Raw genomic sequence first — 21,919 nt, 5'->3', positions numbered from 1 at the left:
AGTGTTGCACTGAGTGGGCGCGATTCAGTATGTCTAAATACAAGTATAATAAGAACATATAGGCAGCTATTTGGCTTACCACCAAACGCATCGCTGGCACAAATACGCTTGGAGTTCGGGTTAGTAAACGAGACAAAAGCCAGGAAAGGGGTCTCCACGAAAATCTGGTACAGAATAAAAACAAACAAGAGGAATGATCTGTGAAAGGTTTTGTGGAAAGAACTTCAAAGAACTAATGGGCATCCCGCCGCGCTCTACTTGGATGTAGCAATAAAGGATTTGGGGTTGTATGAAAGTTGGGAAAGTGACCTATCTGTAGGATGTTTTAAAAGAGTAGTAAATAGTAGTAAAAAGAGGCTATCTTTACTGAAAGATAAAGAAACACTATCGAAAAGATCACATGCATGGGGGGTGTTAAATTATTATAAGCTCCTTCCTTCGACATCAGCTCTATTTTGAAGTAGGGTGGTCCCCTGTCCTAAAAATAGAAGTTTTGCATTTTCGATTAGGGAAGCTGCCAGGTGATGATAACAATTACACAAGAGGGAGAGGGAGCTCAAATGAGAGTTGTAGGTTATGCAAAAATGGGAAGAGGAATTTGATACACCTCTTATGTCTGTGCCCAGCCTTAGCACAAGAAAGAAAATGCTGGCTAAAATCGCTTTTTAATCAACGTGGTATAAGGATATGCAGACAAGCAGTAATAGCATGCCTAAAACCAGGCGATCCAATCTTGAATTCCTGTATGGGAAGAGAAGAAAGTTCTAGTAAATAAGTGAACATAATCTATGGTAGCAGGAGGGGGACAATACGATATAGTGAAATATGAACTAATCGCAGAACAGGATTCAATAAAGATTGAGATCATGTGTAAAATCTGCCTTTTAAACCATATTTTCTTTTAAGAGTTGTAATATTTATGCATTTTATATGGCAATATTGTGATTTTATATTGGTAACATACAGCATATTTTTGTAATGGTTTTTATTAACTGTACAATAAAGATTTATTCATTCACACCAGGGCCATGGGCCCGCAAGTAGTCTGATTCATCCACCGGACTCAGTCCCCTAAGCAATGCAGTGGGGTACACCATACAGCTGATGCATTTAAAATTAAATACCCACAATCTGTTGTTAGGGGAGATGACCTCTGTTAATGCACAGCAGTACAACCAGACTTAATCAGATAGGGTGATTTCTAGATCTGATTCTCATTTCTTTCTTGCACTTGCATCATGACGCAAGGTTCAGTTAGTATTGCTTTATAAAACTTAGTAGTGATCTGTTTATTTGTTGTTAGAGTACGGATTAATTACATTATTTGCCCGCCTTAAGTTCTAGTGTAAAGTAGGGAAAGTTTGCCCTACATAATGTCCAGAGCATGCAATAAAGTAACTAATTCATAACTTTACAGACATGTCTACTTTCGACATAAGGATATTCAATAAAGTTGCCACCAGAAAATTGATCTGCTAGTGTTGTCAGCCCCCAGTTCTAAAACCTACTGCCAATTGTCCTGTCCTTGTGAGTGGGACTAGTGGGTGATGCATTATGGGTTGTTCTGGGGCATAAGCTGTAAGGGCATGTAGTTCTCCTGTGGATTAGATCCCATGCTAATTCTGTGCAAGATACCAAATGTCACACTTTGCGAATACTGTTAGGACATCGACTCACCGCAGCCATTAAAGGTGGGGGGGTCACTGTGTCACCTTCAATAGTTATATGAGGTATATAAGGTGGTGGGTGTAGGCACGAGAATGCAAACGAAGCTTGAACACAATTTAATATAGCTCAAAATTGGGCTCCGCAAGGCCTCCCTTTCATAGGGAAGAGTCACTTAAGAGTGGGGGTGCACATACCCACACCAATTCAGTCATGTAAATGTGCAGCTGTTATAGTAGATACACCATGGGTGATGCCTTTTGAAAAAATTAAATAAGAGTCAAAGCAGAATCAAACTAGAAGACATGTATTGGGATTTGCACACATTCTCTGGAAAATAGTAGCACAGTCTTCAATGGAGGCTCAGGGATGCCACCAACATATAATCTGTCCAAAGAACAGATATTTAGAGCAGAGTAGTGCTCTGGGGCATAGATGCCGCCACAGCTAACTACAGAGCACCAAAAGGTGGGGGGAAGGGGAAACACACCCTAACTATGGATGGAGACCATCGGTCACAGATAAATGAAGAAATGCTGTTGGTGCATAAAGATACTCTTTACGCATGCCTGTAGGGTAAGGACAATTCAGAACACTAACAACTCATAGGGTTTAAGGTGGATGTCTGTGGTGTCAAGCAAGGTGTTAAAAGCTCACTTGTTCTTTCATTTCATGGGAAGAGCACCAAAACCCCTGACACCCTTATAAAAAGGAAGGAGTCTGAGCATCAGAACACAGACTAGATCTCAATCACTGGCTGTCCATTTATTAGGGGTTTACCCGCGGTGACTTCCTCTGAGCGTAGTTGCCCTCTGACTTGAATTTGAACATGACTTGGGGATCTAATGAGGAAAGAATAAGTCACACTGCTTCGCCACTGGGGCCAAGCAATCAATGAGAAAATGAATTACAAAGAAAAGGGAGGTGCTGGACAGTTGTATTCAGTGTAAACCCCATATGATAAGGGCCTGACTAGTTTTATGCATCACCACAGTACGAACTGGAGGACTTGCTTGTTATGATACAATGATAGTTTTCAAGCGAGTTTTACAACACCATTCTGCATCTATCGGGAAAAAACTCCAAGAATGTGCTTCATTCTAGACACACTTAAACCTATATAGCTGATTGAGAACCTAAAGATCAAAATCTGGAGGTGAAAAGAGGGAACAGGAAGGACACAACAAATGCTGAATTAGCACATAGTAGGATGATCCGGCATGGCAGACGCACAATCTCTTCACCACTTAAACCAAGTCCAGCTGGAGAGAAGGCACAAAGGATCCAAACTAAGTGAACAACAACAGGCCCAATTTTGAGAGAGGGCACCTACAGAGACAAAGCAACGCACCACTCTGTAAGTGACCCTTTCAACATACAAACTCATTTTGCACAGAGCAGCTGGGAATCTATAACTCAGGGGTGTCAGAGTAGATGAAAAAATCCAGAAAAAGGTCTGTTAATATACATAATAATACCATTGCTCAACATCAATGTTTGAAGCAGCTTCTCCTGGTAATCAGTGACATGTTTGAACCAAGTAGGCTGAATTACATGCGGTATAACGAAACTGTTGAAAAACAAAAAGAAACAGTCCTCTGAGAAAGAAGTAGTTGCTTGAGAAGAAAGTGGGGTGAAGGTTAAGGTTAGTTTGAAAGTTGGGGTAAGGGATACTGTGTGGAATAGAAAATAAGATAGGGTGGCAGTTGAATTGAGGGTAAGGATAAAACGTAAGGTCAGGGCTAATGAAGAAAAAAAAAAAAAAACGAAATCTAAATTTTAACTATTCATTTCAACTTTCTACACCGAACCTACCACACACTGATTACTATGAGTCAAATCTATCACTCCAGGTACAGAGCTAGATTGGGAGGGGCAGGAGCATAATTTTTACATTTATCCTGGATCTGCATGAAGGTTGCAGACTATTGGGCGGAGGTCTCCACTCTTATGCATGGAGTGATGAGAATCCTGGTGTCCCTTCCTCTACAATTGTGCAAACGTATTATTGTTCATCCGTATCGCATGAAAATGCAATATATGGCCTTCCTATTGGCAACAAAATGAGTTGCTGTTGGCTGGATGGATAAACTGGAACCCAGTGTAAACCTCTGGATTAGGAACACAATGGAGTGGGCTTTGGCTTAGGAAATTCATATTAAATGAACCAGAAGGGATGAAACAGAAGTGGATGACGATAATGTAGGTGGATGTGATGTTGGAATTCTCGTAGACCCTCCCCCACCCCCTTGAGCAATGGGAAATGGGCTTTGATTAAGAGAATGTATGGAGACGTGAGCACTATATGAGGCCTCCCTACGTGACAATGATTTAAAAAAAAGCTGTATAACCATACAATTTCGAGAAAAGTTATAACAAGGGTCACACTAATTGTGATAGTGAAGAGAAGATAAAGGACTGTGAGACAATGTTTGCATTTTTTTGTGATACACAAAATATTACATGAAGATTAAAAAAATCTAAATTTAAACCAAATGATTTGGGTGGATGCCCTTTTCAATAGCAATAGCCAATTTCAAACCATTTGCAATCAGACCTTTTTAGAGTCAGATACTTTTGTCATCAATTTATTTTCAGCTGATCGCGTAAAATGTCTCTACGCATTACAAGTGACTGTGGGGAATAGCCATGCACTGGAAGGCTGCCACCCTACCTGGATTGCGACATTGGTGACCTGCTGCATTTAAATGGGGCAAGGTTTAGACGTGAAGGGTTTGCGCAGGATCCCCGTAGAGGCCTTCTGGGACACTATGTTACTTGATTAACAAACTTTCCGAGACACCCTCGTTGACTGAAAACCCCCTTACAGATTAGCTTTGTATAGCGACCTCAGCCACCCTATTGCTCACCGCCACCTAACCTCTTACTATTCCTTTCCCACAGTTCACTCCTCATGCGCATTATCATCACTGGGGAGTATTACGACTGGTACACAGGTAATATTGGATACACAACTGAGAATAAATGTACGAGGGAAATCTGTGGGAACGGAAGATGGAAAGTTAAGGGAATACCAGAGATGTCTTGACGGCATGACCATTGTTTCTGATCTTGTTAATGTAACAATCTTACGAAACCAATTCCTCCTACTGAACCACTGACCCACATGCTGCCCTAAGGCAATCATGCTGAGCTCTGTATCCGTTTTGTACTTTGTACTTCTAACTACTCTTAAAAACTGAAACTGATACATGTTTAAAAGTGTTTGGAGGTTAGGTAATCTAGTGCAGAAATAAGAAGACTATGTATTAGGCATCATGCCAAGACATTAATTTGGGTATTAAAGGGCTGTCAGTGCATTTTTGCAAAAATCTGTGAAGAGTGGCCCTAATGTCTGGACCTTCAGATCACATGTGCATCAGAATTTCTGTGACAATTAGCGATAACAAAATCATTAGGACTGTAGTTGTATAGTTTCAAGCAAAGGTGGTTGCAACAAGACAGCCTGGATAAAACTGTGCGATGGCAGTGGCCTTGAATCCTCATGGCATCTTAGATGCAGAAACAGCTCTCCTCTGGGACAAAAGGAGCTTCTTGACCAATGAAGAATACTAGGTCTCTGGCTTGAATGGTGGATTTAGTATATCTTGACATTTTCTTCCTTCCACAATTTACCTTATCTAATAAAAACGAGATTCTGTTTAACTTCTTCTATTGTGTTTTTATCTTCACACAGACTCAAGGAATGCAGAATACAGGAGTCAATACAACACAGCGGGCTTCAACTAACCTGAGCATCTGTTGGCGTCAAAGTAACTTGAAAATCTGTGACCAAATATCTCAAATCACGGCTGATATGGACTGATAATACAGCAGGATGGGTGACGGGAACAAACTCCCAAAGATCTCAGTGCGTATAATGCAACCCTTAGTTCAAATGTGTTATAAATAGATCATTTAGCTTGTATTCTTTTCTGTAATCCTATCCTATTCCTATTCATGATCTAACTATAACTGAGCAAGAAAACCATTGTGTCGATGGCTTTTGCTATTTAACAGTTGCCCAGCCTAAAGATGAGAGAACTGGGCAGTGCAAATCATGTAAACATATATCAATTGTTTATACATAATTATGTGTATACGAGAAAGTCAGAACATTGGCACATTTATATACTGTAAACCAGCACGCTATTAACATTAATGGATGCCTTGAACAGACAAACAAGTGTAAGCACAGCCACAAGAATAATGTAGGTATCTGTAAGAAGTCAATAGATAGGCACATCACTCTTAATTACTGATACGGGAAACACCCGGAACCACGAGTCCTAAACCACGAAGTCGTGGAAAATGAAAGCGAAACAACGGTTTCATTTTCCATGACTTCCTTGTTTTAGGGCCTTAACCACGCATGTGTGAGCCACGTACATGCGTGGTTAAGGCACAGAAGAAGGGAGTCGACGTGGTCAAGGAGGAGTTAAGCTGGGCTGGGACTGGGGCTGTTTTTTGGGGGGTGGGGTGGGGGGCTCGTGGTGATTATGGTTTAGGGGCCGGGTAGGAGAGGTCAGGGTTTAGGTTGTTGGGGGTTGAGGTGCTTTAGGTTTTGGGGGAGGGGGGTTGGGGTAATTTTGGGGGTGGGGGCTTGGGGTGGTTGTGGGGGGCCACGGTAATTTTTAGGGGTGGGGGCCAGGGGGAACGCATGCTGGAACCGTGCATGCTGATCACTAATGCCTTTACCACGAATGCCTTAACAACGAAAAATCGTTGTTAAGGCATTCGTGGTAAAGGCATTAGTGATAACAACGAGGTGGTTGTTAAGGAATGTTTAAAAAATCTTTCAACTCCAGAAAACCAATCACTCCTGCAAACAACAAAAAAACTAAATGTAAGCCCATACAAAAAAAAAAACAAAAACGAAATGACAGCAATTTTGGATTGACACCTAGGCCCTTTAAACACTTAGTTTAGAACGCACTAAGTAAAGGTTACTATTTATCAAGTAAGCACGTCTGCACAAGGTGGAAACATCCAGTTTAGAACCTTTAAATCGCTATCGCAGCTTTCTTTCTATTGGATTGTGCTGGCATTTATGCCAAATTTATGATAAAAAAAGGCATTCTTCCTTATTCACAAGCAAGACTTTCATTAGGTATTAATGATTGGATTCAGTGTCCCTGATTGTATACATACAATTATTTTTTTTAAATTTGTTTCATACAGGAACAGATTTAACGGTTTGCCATTCCAATTAAGTAAAATGTACCAATTTCCAAATATGGATTCCAAGAGTTGAGAGTGGTAGAAGGATAGAGCAAAGAGGTACGTTTTGCAATGGACTATTTTCTCTTCCAAAAAGTGCTTCATTTAAATACACCATGTTCTGCAAGAAATAAATGCATATTATGACAAAAGATACAGTTTTACAAGAAGCTGTGAGAAAGATATGTGGTGTACTAGAGCCTACTTTAGTGTTAGAGATTCCTTAAGATATTTTCTTCTAATCATCTATACAGCATTCCAGAACATAGCCGAGATGTTCCCTAATTCATGCAGTTCTTCCTATGTTACATTTGCCAGATTAAAGATCAACGAATACCATAACCATATTTTCATGTTTATTTAGCTTTGTCCTTACAGTCTGGGTAATTTTCTGTACAATTGCAGCTACAGTACAAATCTATTTTTAAATGTATTTCCTAGATTTTTGTGAGCATCTATGGTTTACACGTTTACCTTTGTATGGGAAGTTGAGAGCTTGTGATCATTCTAATGCACTGAAAGATGTTATCCGACGAGGAAAGAGCCACAGTACATTCTACTGACAGAGGTACAGATTGTTCTTTTTTTATAGCTGTAGCAAAATATTTCCTTCTGTTAGATTTAGTTTTGGCAGTTTCATTTAAACAGGTAGAAAAACACACAATTTAGATGCAACACAATTGTTCAATTAGAGGAAAGAAATAGAGAGTCATTTCGGCTAAATATTTTTTAAAAAGCTGCAGGTCAGGTTATCATCTTTCCAGGTCAAAGGAAAGAAATCAAATTAACTAAGGTCTGAGGAATATGACAGACATTCAGGCACTGCACCTGCACACTCTGCCTAGCCTTATACCAGACGAACTCCGATAAATCAGTCTAGTGGGTATAACAGATACAAAGAGAACATGAAATTAGGACTTTCAAACTCGGATGATTTTCTCAACAGAACAAATTTGCTAAATATCGTGAAGACTTTTAATGTCTCATAATTATGAAAATAAATCTTATTTTTGATATATGTTTATCAGAGAGATTATCCATATTATGTTTCATAATTAAGAAAACTTAAATTTTGTATTTCAACATTATGATCCATCACATGGCCTGCTGAGAAGCTGGGCTCCACTCCGATAGGTGTGTTATTTGAATTGAGTGCTTGTGAGGCTGTCCAATGTTAGCATCAGGGTATGGATTCTGTTTATTTGGGTACAGTAGTACATAGGATTATCAATATGTTACTGCAATGGACATCTGACTTCACTTAGGAGGGGGATTGGAATTAATTTTTATTTTTAGTGATTTGTATGCGATAGCTGTCCTCCTGAAATTGGACAGAAAGTCATTTTTTTCTCTTATCAAATTATAGATGTTATTTTTCTTCTCTGCTGAATGCATCTGTTGAACGCTAGCTAAATACCAAGGTTTGTTTTGGTTGTTTACTTTATATTAAAGGAGTGACACTGTGGTTGGATGCACAAATCTAGACATCAAGTGTGTGCTCATTGTCATGTATGGTATGCAGAAGCTGTATTGGAGTTTTAACCTTGCAGCATGCAGTATCAGGGTAAAGGAAGCCAGACCTAGTTGGGGCAAAACTGATCTGCTAAATCTAATCCTTGTTTATTTTGTTTATTTTTAAACTAGGTTTTAATGTGTTACTGAAACATAAGTATTGTTTCACAAATTATTGGTAGTAAATTCAACTGACAGAAAACGGGTGATTGAAAAGCAATTAGATCCCTCTAGAAAAATATATTTAAACTATATTATGCCCAGCATAGCAATAATAAGTTAAAATTGTCTTACGGATACACAATCAATTCTGGTACTTTATTATCGGGTTCATCTGACAGGATTAAAAATTATCATTGAACGGTCTTTGGGCTTTAGCACCCTAACATAACTCCAATTTCTGTAAACATGTTTCGGCCCACCTTGATACGCCACTCGGGGTTGGTGGCCTCTGTCAGAACCTTAAGATCCTTCTACTCAACTACTGTCTTAGTCAGTCAGTGGCATATTCTGTTCAAAAGAAGAGTGTTAGTCATAACCCATGCAAATACCTTACTCTTGGTATGTACAATTGACAAAGGAGCTTTTCTCCATTGACCAAATTTGGCAAAGAGGTCTAGCCCTGGGGTCCCCCACTGTTGGACATATGAGTGGAGCAGTGTTGAATCGATTTCCTACTCCTGTACTTGCTGCTGGATTTTGCTGAGCATATCTGCGAAGTTGCTGCCTACCCCTGGTAGGTATTCTGCTAGGAGGGGGATGCTACAATGTATGGTCCAGTACCATATGTGCTCTGCCATGCGAGAGAGCTGTATGGAATGTGTGTTTCTGAATGTAGTTAATGGCGATCATGTTATCAGTCCGGACTAGAACCATTTTGTGGTGAACATGTTGTTGATAAGCTTTGAGAGCTAATTGAATAGCAAGAAGATCTAGGTGATTGATGTGTAGATATTTCTGCACTGGAGACCACTGGCTGCACACTGTGAGGTCTTGCATACATGCCCTCCCAATCCTATAAGGATGTGACTGTTGTAATGGTCACTTGCAGAACTGGAGCTTTGAAGGGCTGACCATGCAACAGACTGTTGCTGTTCCACCATGCAGAGAATGAAGGGTCGCTGGCCCTACCAACATGAGGTCTTGTACGTGTCCCTCCACATGAGAACATTGTATTTGGAGGCACTGCTGTAAGAGGTGTATATGCAGTCGTGCGTGGTACCATGGAGATACATGAGGTCATCTTACCTAAAAGATTAATCACTGTTTTTACTGTGATGTGACAATGTGGTTGAAAAAGAAGCAATGATAGCGGAAACGTTTATACTCTTGCATTACTGGGATACGATTTTGCTGTGATACAGTCTAGGGTACCGCGCAGGGAATGGCTTCACTTGTAAAGGCTGGAGATGGGATTTGATACCATTGAGCATGAAGCTCAGCCTGTGTAGCAGGTTGATTACTTTCCGAGTGTCCAGCAGATACTGTTTGCTTGCACGCTTGATCAGCAGGTTATCTGGGTACAGGAACACGTGTGCTCCCTCCCTTCTGAGATGAGCTGCTACTACTGCGAGACATTTTGTGAATTCTCTTGGTGCAGTAGTCACTCCGAATGACAACACTTTGAACTGATAATGTTGCCCACTTACTTGAAAACGGAGGTAGCGTCGACGGGCTGGATGGACTGGTATGTGAAAATAGGTGTCTGAGGTCTATGGCTGTCATGAAGTCTCCTTGCTGCAACAGTGGTATGACTTCTTGGAGCGTCACCATGTTATAGTGCTCCGACAGGATGTACTTGTTGAGTGGCCTGAGTTCTAATATGGGCCTTCATGTGCCATCTTTTGTTTTTGGAAAGAGGAAATACAGTGAGTACATCCTGTGTCCTTGGTGTTGTGACTGGCTGTATGCCACCCTTTTGAAGCAGGGATTGACTTTCCACTTGAGGAGTGTTAGGTGTTCCCTTGACATTGCTTGTGCTCGCAGTGGGATATTGGGTAGGGGAGATGTGAGTTCAAGACAATGTCAATTTTTTTTTCCAATTGAGAGGACCCACAGACCTGAAGTAATTTGTACGCAATTTGCGTAGAAGTCCTGTAGCTGTCCCCCCTACTGGTGTTAAGTGCTGTGGGGGGAAGCATACAGTGTCACTGTTTAGTGGAAGTGTTCCCCTTGGAAGCGATCACAACCTCAACCTCTGTATTGTGTTTTATAGTATGCCCCACAAGTGTACTGCGATTGGTAGGAGCTTTGCGGCTTTTGAGAGGTGGTTGTTTTGGATGCCCCTCTGAAAGGAACCCCTCTGAAGGTCATCCATGGCTTTAGTGTTGTCGATGTCCTTTTTGATTTTTTCCAGCATTTTGTCTACTTGTGGGCCATATAGGTGTTCCCCATCAAATGGTAAGTTGAGGAATTGCTGAACATGATGCTTAAAGCCTGATACTCTTAGCCAATCATGCTGCCTAATGATAATGCTGGTGTTAACCTCTCTTGCGCTGGTGTCTGCTGCATCTAAAGCACATTGAATTGTTGCACTCGATATGACCCTACCCTCCTCTAGTAATTCTGACCCTCTTTGTTTGTATTGGTCAGGAAGGTCTTGAAGCAATTTCTTTATGGCATCCAACTGTGCCTTACTGTACCTGGAGAGAAGGCCTACAGAATTGGCGATCCTAAGGTGGTTTTCTGCCAGCGCTGCCACATGCTTACCTGCAGTGTCATATTTTTTGGTTTCCTTGTCAGTAAGAGGAGCATCCCTGTACCTTGTGAGTTGGCCCATTTTCAGGCCGCATGCAGCACAAAAAAAATCAGGTGGACTATGCCCTTTGATGTAAGTCTAGTCAGTTGGTGAGGGTTTGTATTTCTTATCAACCCAAAGTGTTAGGAGCCTTGATTTTACAGGTTGCTCAAAAATCTGTGGTAGTTTTGAGCATGCCTATTAGCACTGGTAACAACTGGACTGTGCATTGTGTTTTGGCAGTGTTTCAAGGACATGTGTACATGTCGACTTTGATACTATACAGCCTTGCGCAGTACTTTGTATAGATCAGGGTCTGTATCCCCCTGTGGGTCTTCGTCAGTTGTCCCGTGGTCCATCTCTATTTTCAAGGTCGCCATGCGGGTTGAGAAAATATGGTGTGTCATAGGGGTCAATATGATTCCCTTATATTATGCTCCTCTATTGAAGATGTAGTGAGTGACCTTTGTAGGTGGGTGTGAGGGGAGCATTGTGGTGAAGTTGGAGGAGCTGGAGGTGTAGCATGTATTGGCAGCAGAGGAAAATCAGGTGGTGGTGGAAAGGGTTTATGTGGGAACTGGATGGGGCTGGTAGTCCTATCCTTATGCTTTTTACGTGGGGGCTTTTGTGAATGATTATCTTCTCAAAAGTCTTTTTTCACTTTGGCAGTGTCTCTAGGTGGGACAGGTGGATTGGTTACCACCCTTCCTGTGTCTAGGTTTATAACCAGGATCTTCTGTTTGGTGTTGAGGTTTTCCTGTAATTTTGTCAGCCTTGGTAGACTGTTATGCTCTGCGCTGAGAGTGTTTTAGGTGCTGAGACTCTGGAGGCCGAAGATGTTTTCAGCTCAGACACTGGCTTGGGATGAAGAGATGTTTTCGGTGTGAGGGTGTTTCTGGTTCTGAAGGTGCCCTGGCTTTCTCTGGGGTAGGTTTTGGCTCTGAAGTCTTTTCCAGTGTTGCTGTTTGGCTCTTCCACACTGGCTCCATAACTGGCTTCAACTTCGTAATGGTCGTGCCTCTGTGTTTTTTTGGTGCCTTTGAAGATTGTTTCGGCAGTGGGACGACTGTCTGCTGCATTGCCTTATGCTGGATACCTCCATGGCCCGAGGGCAGTGGGGCTCTGTGAGCCTGTGTGTCTTTGAGAGTCTTTCGCCACAGTACTCATGTCTTCCATTGAGGCTTCAGGGTCGTATTCTGAGTCGGACACTTCCTCACTGCTAGCGAGAAGGATGGGGACATCCGTTGGCGCACCATGGGCTTCAGCATCCTCTTTGATGTAATCCTCAGCATGGGGGCCTTGTGGCTGGTCCCCGAAGATATCGGGTGCAACCCTTAGCTCTGTGTGCCTGCACTGTGCTATGCATTCAGCGCCGCTCTCTTGGTGGACAAGTGTTTTCTTCAATCAGAAGGCCAAGAATGCTTTACATGACGTTTCACCGTCTTCTAGAGACAGACAGAGGTTGCAGACCGGATGGTGATCTTGCCTGGAATATTATGCGTGGCACCTGGGGTAGAAGCTGAAGGGGGTCTTTTTCATCACTGCGTGCATCATGTAAAAGAAAATGGTGGTGAAAATCTGGAAGCCAAAGTCGAACCAGGCCCAAAAAACAGTATTTGGCTGTTTCTTGGTAATATCCCAAGGGTGATGTACCAGTCGCTGAAAAAGCTGCTGGAGACAGCATTGAAGCTTCGATGTCAGAGCTCCGAGATCTATCTAATAAAAGATCCGATGACCATGCACAATACATGCTAAAGGAGGAGTCACTTTACATTGTGACACAAAAGATTTCTTCAAAGAAAAACAAGTTGCAAATGCCAGAGTCCAACACTTGACGGCATGAGTATGCTAACCATATGCATCTACGACCTACACATGCTACGAATATTACTTTAGCTCATCCCATGATCTTCCCAGCCCACACAGGTACAGTTTCATTAGGACTGCTCCTAAGAATCTGCATCATATCCAAATTGTGAAGGTCAACCTTCCTGTAGACCCACAATTACTTTTTCAAATTATATCAGCTTATATGTGGTTTGAGTTCCACAGGGTCCAACTGTATTTTTGCAACATCATTCAAAACATCAGTCAGTCAAACGAGCCCAGTTATGGATCACATGTCCACAGAACATCCCTTCCTTGTTACTGTTCTGACAATAGTCGAAGACGGTTCAACAGAATTCATGCTTACTCTTTCAGTCCCCAATTTAACATCTCTGCAATAACTTGAAGGTACTCTAAAGTGGTCATCCTAAGAGCATGTTAGCATTATGCAAAAAGCAGGAAATAATTAATCTGATTTGAGGGTCAAGGAACAACACACTAACTGAACCTTTAATGAAGCTAATGTCGGACTTTAATAAGGGAATGAATGAAACCAGTGTCCATTTTCTCAAAAAATTAAAGTCTTTAAAGAACGGAGGAGAGGTTACTGGGAAGGGCTTATGGAGAAGAGGAGGATAGGAGAAAATCTTTGAAAACAATAAGAGAACACAATGGTGCTCAATGTACTTTTCTTGTAATTTGAGCATAAGTGATTATTTACTTACCTTTTCTGAACAACCCATTTCAGTACGTAGAAGATGCAAAGAACAGGAAGTTGCAGAGGCGTATGGTTCTGGTGCTCTAGCCACACCCCCGCACACGGTAGATGTGACCTGCGAGTGGGTAATAAGCAGATAAGTAAATAAGGGAAACACAACCATTAGCATGGAGAAATAAACATGCAAAAGGATTGGTTCAAAATATGCTTCACACATTGCCTAGACCATTAAAGTAAACTGGGCTACTCTACTTTGAACCTTCATTTGGCCATTATGTAGTTGCTTCAGCTAGAATTCCAATTAGTTGCAAAGCAATACATTCACTACAACTCGTTCTCCCTAGGATTTCTTCTAAGCAATAGTGTAAACTGTGAGGGCAGCTTGTGCTAGTTGCTCTTTGGGGCTTGGTACTTCAATATGCACACTTTTGGAGGCCGGAAAGAAAATCTCCCTAACTTCACCTCCTCATAATGATGGGATTTTTTTTACCTTCTATTTTTTATAGTGCGATATTGGATCTTAAAACTATGGGAACTATAAGCAAAGGAATCACTTCAGCTAGCATAAAGCGCCAGTTCAGCTATGTTACATGGAGTTGTGGAGTAGTATATTGAAAAGGGCTGAGGTTCTACTCACGAAAAGGACCCAACATATGAATAGTGAAAGGTCTGCTGCGTTTCAGGTACAGTTCATCTCTAAGTAGGAGAAATCACATTTACTCAGAAAAGTGAAACTAAAGAACCATCTGAAGATGACCCCCGACCAGCCCTACCACTATGTGCCAAGGAAACATGTCACAATATAGAAGGTATTGAACTCTGAAGTGATCAAACATTTATACAAACTCGCCTACTTGATGAAAAAACGTAAGCCATTAACACATTACTTGAGAGAATTCATTTTGGGGAAGATCATAGGCTTTATTTTACAGTTTGTGAAGAGGAAAAAAGTGTGACTGGTGCTCTAAAGCATGACACTGCCTGCATAACCATGTGAAAAAACGAAAACACAACTGTTTTTGTTTGAATAACTACTGAACCCAATATTAACAAAATGTTTTGCAGTGTGTGAAAAAATAGTGTCGAACGCAAATGAAAATTTGCCACGCCTGGGGCCCTCTGATGCAATCCCAGTTAATAACTACCTAGGAGTGCCTGTCCCCTTGAATAATATTGCTTGTTACAGGAGGGCAGTATAGCCAAATAACCTCAGAAGCAGATGGCACCAAATCTTCAGTAAAGCGCACTGACCCCACCTAGGGGTACAGAGCTGGGAAATCTACAGCACATATAGGAGACTACCTGGCAATGCTAGCTTTTAAGGTGGACTTGGTGGTAAAAAGTGGTTGGGGAAGAGATAAGTTGGGAGATGTCCTATTAAAGTAGAACTTCAATACAAGACTGAAAATTAAATGAAAGATAACGCTATTGGCTTGATAAGAATGATATGGTTGTGATGTGTTATATTTTTTTCTGCTGCTATGTTTTGCACTGACACATTGCAAGGTGATGTGGCACAACGTTTGTTGTGCTATTTACTTTAGGTAAGTTAACAAACACTGCTACATTTCCAGACAAAAGCATTGTTTTAGTTTCAGTAACAAGCAACCATTTAGCACTGTCTAAGGTGGTAAACTAACACTGTTCTTGCTCTTCAAGTATTTAAGACACCAGTCTGGCCACAGCTGAGGCACGGATCATGTGTTTATAAGATAAGCGCCTTTCCTTCAGTTGGGTGGGTAGGATGAAAGAGCAGAATAAATACATTTCTACAATATAAGAGCACTTTGCTGCACAGGTAGGAAGCCCTCAACGAATTGTTAATGCACCACATGATGCAGAGCCCAGACCAAGCGATCTCTGCAGATAGTTCTCAGCACTGTTTAGGTATGAGGGTCATTCCTGTCACATACACATTCTTTGGGGACTGATCACACAGACCCGGGAGATGGGGGGAATAAGCATGCCAGGGCACTGCACTCCCAACAGTATAAGGAGGAGGAAAGGACTTGGGTACCCTTAAGGAGTCTTGTGCTTTTAATGGAGCTCCTTTATAACAGGGAAAGGCCCAGCCCAGTACTGGGAATAAAAGAAGTTCGATGGCCTGGCCAGGCCTGAAATGAACATGAATGACATGAGCCCTTGGAGGAATGAGGCAAGCCAAAGGAAAGGGTTCCAGAAACAAAGAGGGCAAACCTTCTCTAAGGAGGCACTCAGGTGAGCGTGCCATTCAGTCAAAAACCTCCTCAAGCTGCTTGTATCTATGACCGCTTTGAGTCTGGTACACTAGCCCTTCACGGAACCCACATGCCTGGCTTTCATATCCACGGCTAGACTATTCAGATGTTCTTTTATTAAAGTCAAATTTATTGTTTCAGCTGCCAGCCATACAATAATTTAAAAAAAGGTACAAAAATATAATAAATACAATTTGTTAAAAGGCGAAAATAAGAACATACTAAACATGATTTATTAAAAAGCAGTCATGATCAATGGGACGTTAAATCCCAGTATAACAATCATAAAATTATGAGATCTGTGCACGTGCAGGAAGATAACACTTGGATATTGTAAGCCAATCCACAATTAAGAACAGTTTTGCATTCCCACCAAGTGAACAACGAAAATAGGACACTTAAGGTGTGTGGATTGTCCTGCTACAGGGGGGTGGCCGTCTCCCTGGAGGCCCAATCAAAATATATAATTCAAACGTTGTACAAAGTGTAAGGGGCATCATAAATTAACAGGATGGACAAATCCCTAACATGGAGGGTAGTAATCTCAGGTAGGGCCATGCCACCCATAAGAATGACGCTACAGCGCTAACCACTTGTAGGCCATCTGACCTCATGCACAGTGCCACTGCCAGCTTAACATTTCTAACCGCATAGAACCTAAAGAAAGGAATCAGCCAGCGCCATTGGGGTGGGGGTGAGAGGAATCGCATTTATTACACAACAGGAAGAGATGGGTTAATATTATCTACCCCACCACAGCTACAGTCGCATCGGTCCGAACCAGTGGCAAGCCTGTAGATGTGTGTTAGGTGATCCCCGGTCTTTTAACACAAATATCACTGGCTAGCTGGCTTGGGAACCTACCAATAGTTTTTTTTATGGCGGGCCTTAATCTCATTAATTTGTTATCCAACAGACCAAGACGGTCTTGTGAAGTTCACTTTCACCATTGTCCTGATGATGACCCTTTAATGTGGTATGGGTTGAAACGTTGCAGACAACTATTTGGCTGAGACATACTTTAATTGATTTACCTCTATGTGCAGAAACCTTCCTTTTATTCTTGGACTTTGATTTCTCCAATATTGCAGAATCTGAACATTTTTGGTTCTTTACTCTGTTTTCTGGTTTTATTGGGATCACCTTATTGTGTTACATTCACAAACTATTAAACACTGTATGTTCACACTACACTTAGAACTCCGTTGCACTTGTTTTAATGAATGTGTATGCTGCATAAAAATACACATCCTTAAAATAATTTTGTATAACGTGAACCTTTTGGTCATATCTTCCTTGTTGATTAATTGCACTTTACAGTGCCTTATTTCTTGTATTGCATACATCATGTTTTGTAATGATCCCTGCTTGGACACTGTTGCATATTATTGCATTTAAAGAAAAAAGCCCTCATTATGGCCACAAAGGCTACCACAAGTTTGTGGTCTGCATATACCTATGCATACCCAATAATTTCACCTGGCGATATCTTATCAAAGGCACTGGAAAGGCTACCTGAATACTACAGAGGCGTGGGGGTAACAATACCACACCATCCATTATGCATCATGCTTACCTTACTTGTTTTTTCCCAGCAGTTCAATATGAAGCCTCATAGCCAAGGCCTAAACCTAAGAACCAAAGTGCCATTTCAGCACAAAGGGAAGGTTGGCGTCATAACTGGTGACATTCAAAGAATTAGCCGCTGTGAACTCCAGTATGTAGTAGATAACATTTTTGAAGTCTTACTGTAGTCTAATAAGCCCTCATAGCAAAGAAAAACAGAAAAGGATGAAAAAAGAGGGGGCGAATGGAATGTGAGAAACTTCCAAGCACACAGACAATCCATGTGAACTTGAAGCATCAGCACAGAACATGGCGTGAAACAAGGATGGATAAATAGTTGTAAAATGGAGGACGGGAACAATTGTACTTGCCTTAGGATAGAAATGTGGTATTGGAAAACAACAAAGGAAGCAGTCGCAGTCAGCGGTGGATACCATCAGTTGGTAAAAGTAGAAGTTTGATATAAACCTTCTGCTCATAAGCCTTCTTTACTTAATTCCTTAGTTAAATTACCACCTCTTACCCTTCAACTCATTATTTTGTTCTTGTTAACATGTGCACTTTCCCACCATTTAATTTCCCCTTGTTTAAATATACACCATTATCAATACCTTATTTATGTAAGAGAGACCAAATTGTGTAAAGTATTCCTTCTCAAGATGTACACGTAGTATCTTTCGTAAAGCAATCCAGTATTAACATATAGGTTTCTGGTACTTTATCTGGCATTGAAACACCATCTGGTTTCTTATTAGTTGCGCATTCTTTAACAAGTGATCACACAATATTGTTTGTTACAAATTAAGAGAGAAAGAGCTTTCTGGTTAATTTAATCTAGCCTCCCAACATATTTAATACACCAGGTGTGAACTTCAGTCAGTCCTATATCAATTTGCCCCACTGATTAGTCACTTGGCATCATTCTTAACCCTTCACAGTTGTCTCGTTAGAGACAAAATTGCAGATGCCAGTCCTGCCTAAATGATGTGGCCCAGATACCCCGTAGTAGACAGCCCCTCCTCTTTCTACCTGCTTTGAGACTAAAGGTGTCGTAGTGTTCTTGTAATGCCAGTGTATTTTTCAATGCCTTTTCCTAAAAACCATGTGGTTTGCCTTTTACAGGTACCGAAAGGGAGAGCCAACCATAGCCCGCTTGTTGAATTAGATTGTCATGCGATGTTGGGATCGATATTGGAAGGCTGAAGAGGGGGAGCATCCCGAGGAGCAGCCTTTTTATTGCACGTGCCTATGTATCTAAACTGGCTGGATACATTACTGGGTGAGGTAGAGTGTCAAAAAAGTGACTCGGGCATACACATGAAGCCAATGAAGTCTCATCACTATAAACTTGATCTAGTCTCAGGGTTTGGTCTTGGAGACCAGTTTTTGTATCTTGGAAAACCACTATGTAGGGTGGCTTGCATGGTGAAGCAGGGAATCTAAGGTGGCTCCTGTTAGTGCAGGGCTACCATCCACAGGGATAAATGCAACCAGAAGATGGGAGGGTGTGGTGGGAGCTGTTCACCCCGGACAGGTTCTAGGTGTTGAATATAATGACTTAGGTAAAAGTGCTTTGTACAATTTTGGTTTTGAGATACATGTATGGCGTGTCCTGCAACTGAAGGTGGGATGTGGATCTTACGAGGTTCGGCATTAGATGATTCATTTCGAGTTTAAAAAGAAATTATATTATGGAGTTTGAGGAACTGTGAGACCATACGAGTCTTAACACAGTACAGTTGTCCTTAATAAAGTTGGCTGGCGAAATGCAGGTATACATTGTACTTTTGATATTAGAGATTGTGGTTGCCAGTGATTTTAAAAAGTGCAAATGGAGGTTACTATCACGGAACAAATATAACTGGGGATGCCACTTATAACTTTGGAAGTTAGAAATAAGGATGGAAGTTTCTGTCATAAGCAATTGGGCAATAAGAGGGTGGGTCATCCATGCAAGAAACATGATAGAGTGCTGACACCTATTATAGGTGGTGGAGTACGATGCTGTGATACACATTGTCAAATGGAGCACAGAGGCCAAAAAGTACCACGAAACATGCAACTGTACTATCTGCGTTAAATGAGACATTTCACAGTTTATGCAGGCGGTTTCTTTTTTAAGGCAGGGGATGAGGCTAGACTTGAAAGTGTTGAAGTGTGTTTGCAGTTTGGTGACAACAGTTTGCTCTAGGACTTTCAAGGTTATAGCAGGATGGTAAGAGGTGGGTAGTAGCCACTTAGGCGGAGGGTGGATTTTGTGATATTAACTTTCTTGATTTTCAAGTGAAGGGCAGGCATACAACAGCAACAAGAGGGTGGATTTCTTCAGAAGATGTGCGACAAAGACTTCATGAGGGCTTAAAAGCTCAGCTTAAGTAGCGGAAGAAGACATGGTTCAGAATCTGTTAACTGGTTAGTGCACTCACATGGAGGGTTTGCATTGGTTGATTTGCATAGAAGCGTCAGTGTGCAGTTAGGCATCAAAAGGCTAATTGTGTAGTGACAGGAATACACTGGCTACAACTCAAGGAGACATTATTTTGAACAGTTCAAAGCGGTTTTTGCTTAGGAGATTCTTCAAGCAAAGTAGTATTCATTTTCAATGAAAACTGCTACAAGGTATTTTGTGAGCATTTTGTAGTGCTGGAAACAAAGGACTTTCTCAAAGGTTGACTTGTTTCTTCATCAGAACGTCTCTCTAGCTCACGGTCTCTGTGAATAGATGACAGACAGCGAACCCTCGCTGTGGTGGGAGTTATGGTTCCACAATAGTTTGGAGAGCAAGGGTTTGATCTGGAGGGGGGGGGGGGGGGGGGGTTAGCAACTCATAGCTGTCGGCCACCTCAATAAACGTGATGAAGTTTTCTGTAAGGAATGTAGAAGAGTGTAGAAACTCGTCCAGCATCTTAACAGGGCTAACAATGCACCAGTTCTTGCACGGAGCTGTCCTTTGCTGCTGTACATCACGCGAAACTCTTCATGGTGGCAGGCTACTGAGATAACTGAGGAGTTTTTTTTTTTTTATTATCTCAATTTTAAGATTGTTTCCAGAGACAAGTCTTTTCCCATCTGCTCACATGGAGGAACTATTTAATTTTCATGTAGTACTTTCTGGACAAACTTGCGAGTAGGTTGGAGTCCAACAATGCAGTAGCAAGATACTCTTCAACAGGTGGAAGTCCGTGTAAGTTAGGGACAAATTACCCGATGTGGAGAATATAAAGATACTGACACTAACCTGCAAAACTGCACCTCATGTGGGAGATCTTGCAGTGGAAAGCAATGGAAACAATGGAAGAAGCGCAATGACAGAGCAGCAGGATTCCTAATGGGACAGAGTGACTAACAGTAAGTCTGAGAGATGGGACGGGAGGTCATCAAACCTTTGGTATAGAAACTACTCAATTATTTTGAACATGTGACTGCTTAGGAGTTTTGGTGATTTCTATATATAAAGGTCAGCTGCTGTGTTTCTAGTTATCACTGGGGAAATTAACTATCTGACCCATAATGACACATTAAACAGTCACAAGTGAGGCCAAAGCCTGCAGACTCCTTTTTTGTGGAGCTAAAAGAAGCAGTCAATAAAAAAGGTTTATCCTAAACGCCGGATCGAGAGGCGAGAGGGAAAGGTAGGCATGACTGTATACATATGACTGTATAAAAAGAGTTGTATGAACTTGGATCTCAGCTGGAGGTGAAGCTGAGGGGGTTGTTTCAGAGAAGGTCTACACACAAGGAATACCACCATATAGATCCACAAAGTCAACAGGGTGTGCTGCACATCATTATTACTGCAGAGCGTCACGTCTCAGGATTAAATAAAATAATTTATTTCAAATTCAAACAAGTTTAATAATATATATTCCACCGTCAGATAATTCCCAGCATTATCCTTAGATAATGTTGCCTAGCCGACAAGTAGCAAGTCTGGCATGGCCTTTCTCAGGGTATCATTGGGTTTAATGCAAAAGCATTGAACCCTGTGTGACCCAGAGTACAGCCATGGCAGGCCTGAAACACGTTTTAAAGGTTAGTGTATGTGTGCATGTATATATACACACACACACACACACATGAAAAATCTTACTTACCCAGTGTACATCTGTTCGTGGCATGTTCTGCTACAGATTTACATGCTGTGCATAAGGATTCCAACATCTAGTGTTGGGCTTGGAGTGTTACAAGTTGTTTTTCTTTGAAGAAGTATTTTCGAGTCACAAGATCGAGTGATTCCTCCTCTTCGGTTCCATTGTGCATGGGCATCGACTCCATTGTTGGATTGTTTTCCCGCAGAGGAGTAAAGGAAGGAGTGATGGAGTATGTAAGTATAAAGTAAGAGATGTCCATGCAAATGTAAATGTATATACAAGTGTAATAACTTAAACGACTACAGGCTTCCGGGGAGGAGGGAGGGTGCATGTGAATCTGCAGCAG

The 21,919-nt window shown here is 41.4% G+C and overlaps 1 long non-coding RNA gene across 2 annotated transcripts in view; it reads right to left on the bottom strand.

The window, feature by feature from the left end:
* Positions 1-19,235, bottom strand: part of LOC138284769 (uncharacterized) — a 48,150-nt gene extending 28,915 nt beyond the window's left edge. Inside the window, exon 1 of one of the 2 annotated variants that reach the window (XR_011201455.1) lies at positions 13,687-19,235. This is a non-coding gene — a long non-coding RNA (uncharacterized lncRNA). Of the gene's footprint in view, positions 1-6,889; positions 6,997-13,686 lie in introns of those variants that run through there. The other variant, XR_011201456.1, reaches the window with a different exon arrangement.
* Positions 19,236-21,919: the final 2,684 nt, after the last annotated feature.

This window comes from Pleurodeles waltl, chromosome 3_1 (assembly GCF_031143425.1).
Source record: "Pleurodeles waltl isolate 20211129_DDA chromosome 3_1, aPleWal1.hap1.20221129, whole genome shotgun sequence".
Taxonomy (NCBI): domain Eukaryota; kingdom Metazoa; phylum Chordata; class Amphibia; order Caudata; family Salamandridae; genus Pleurodeles; species Pleurodeles waltl.
The sequence above is the reverse complement of the archived record's forward strand: the minus strand, read 5'-3'. Positions and strand labels throughout refer to the sequence as shown.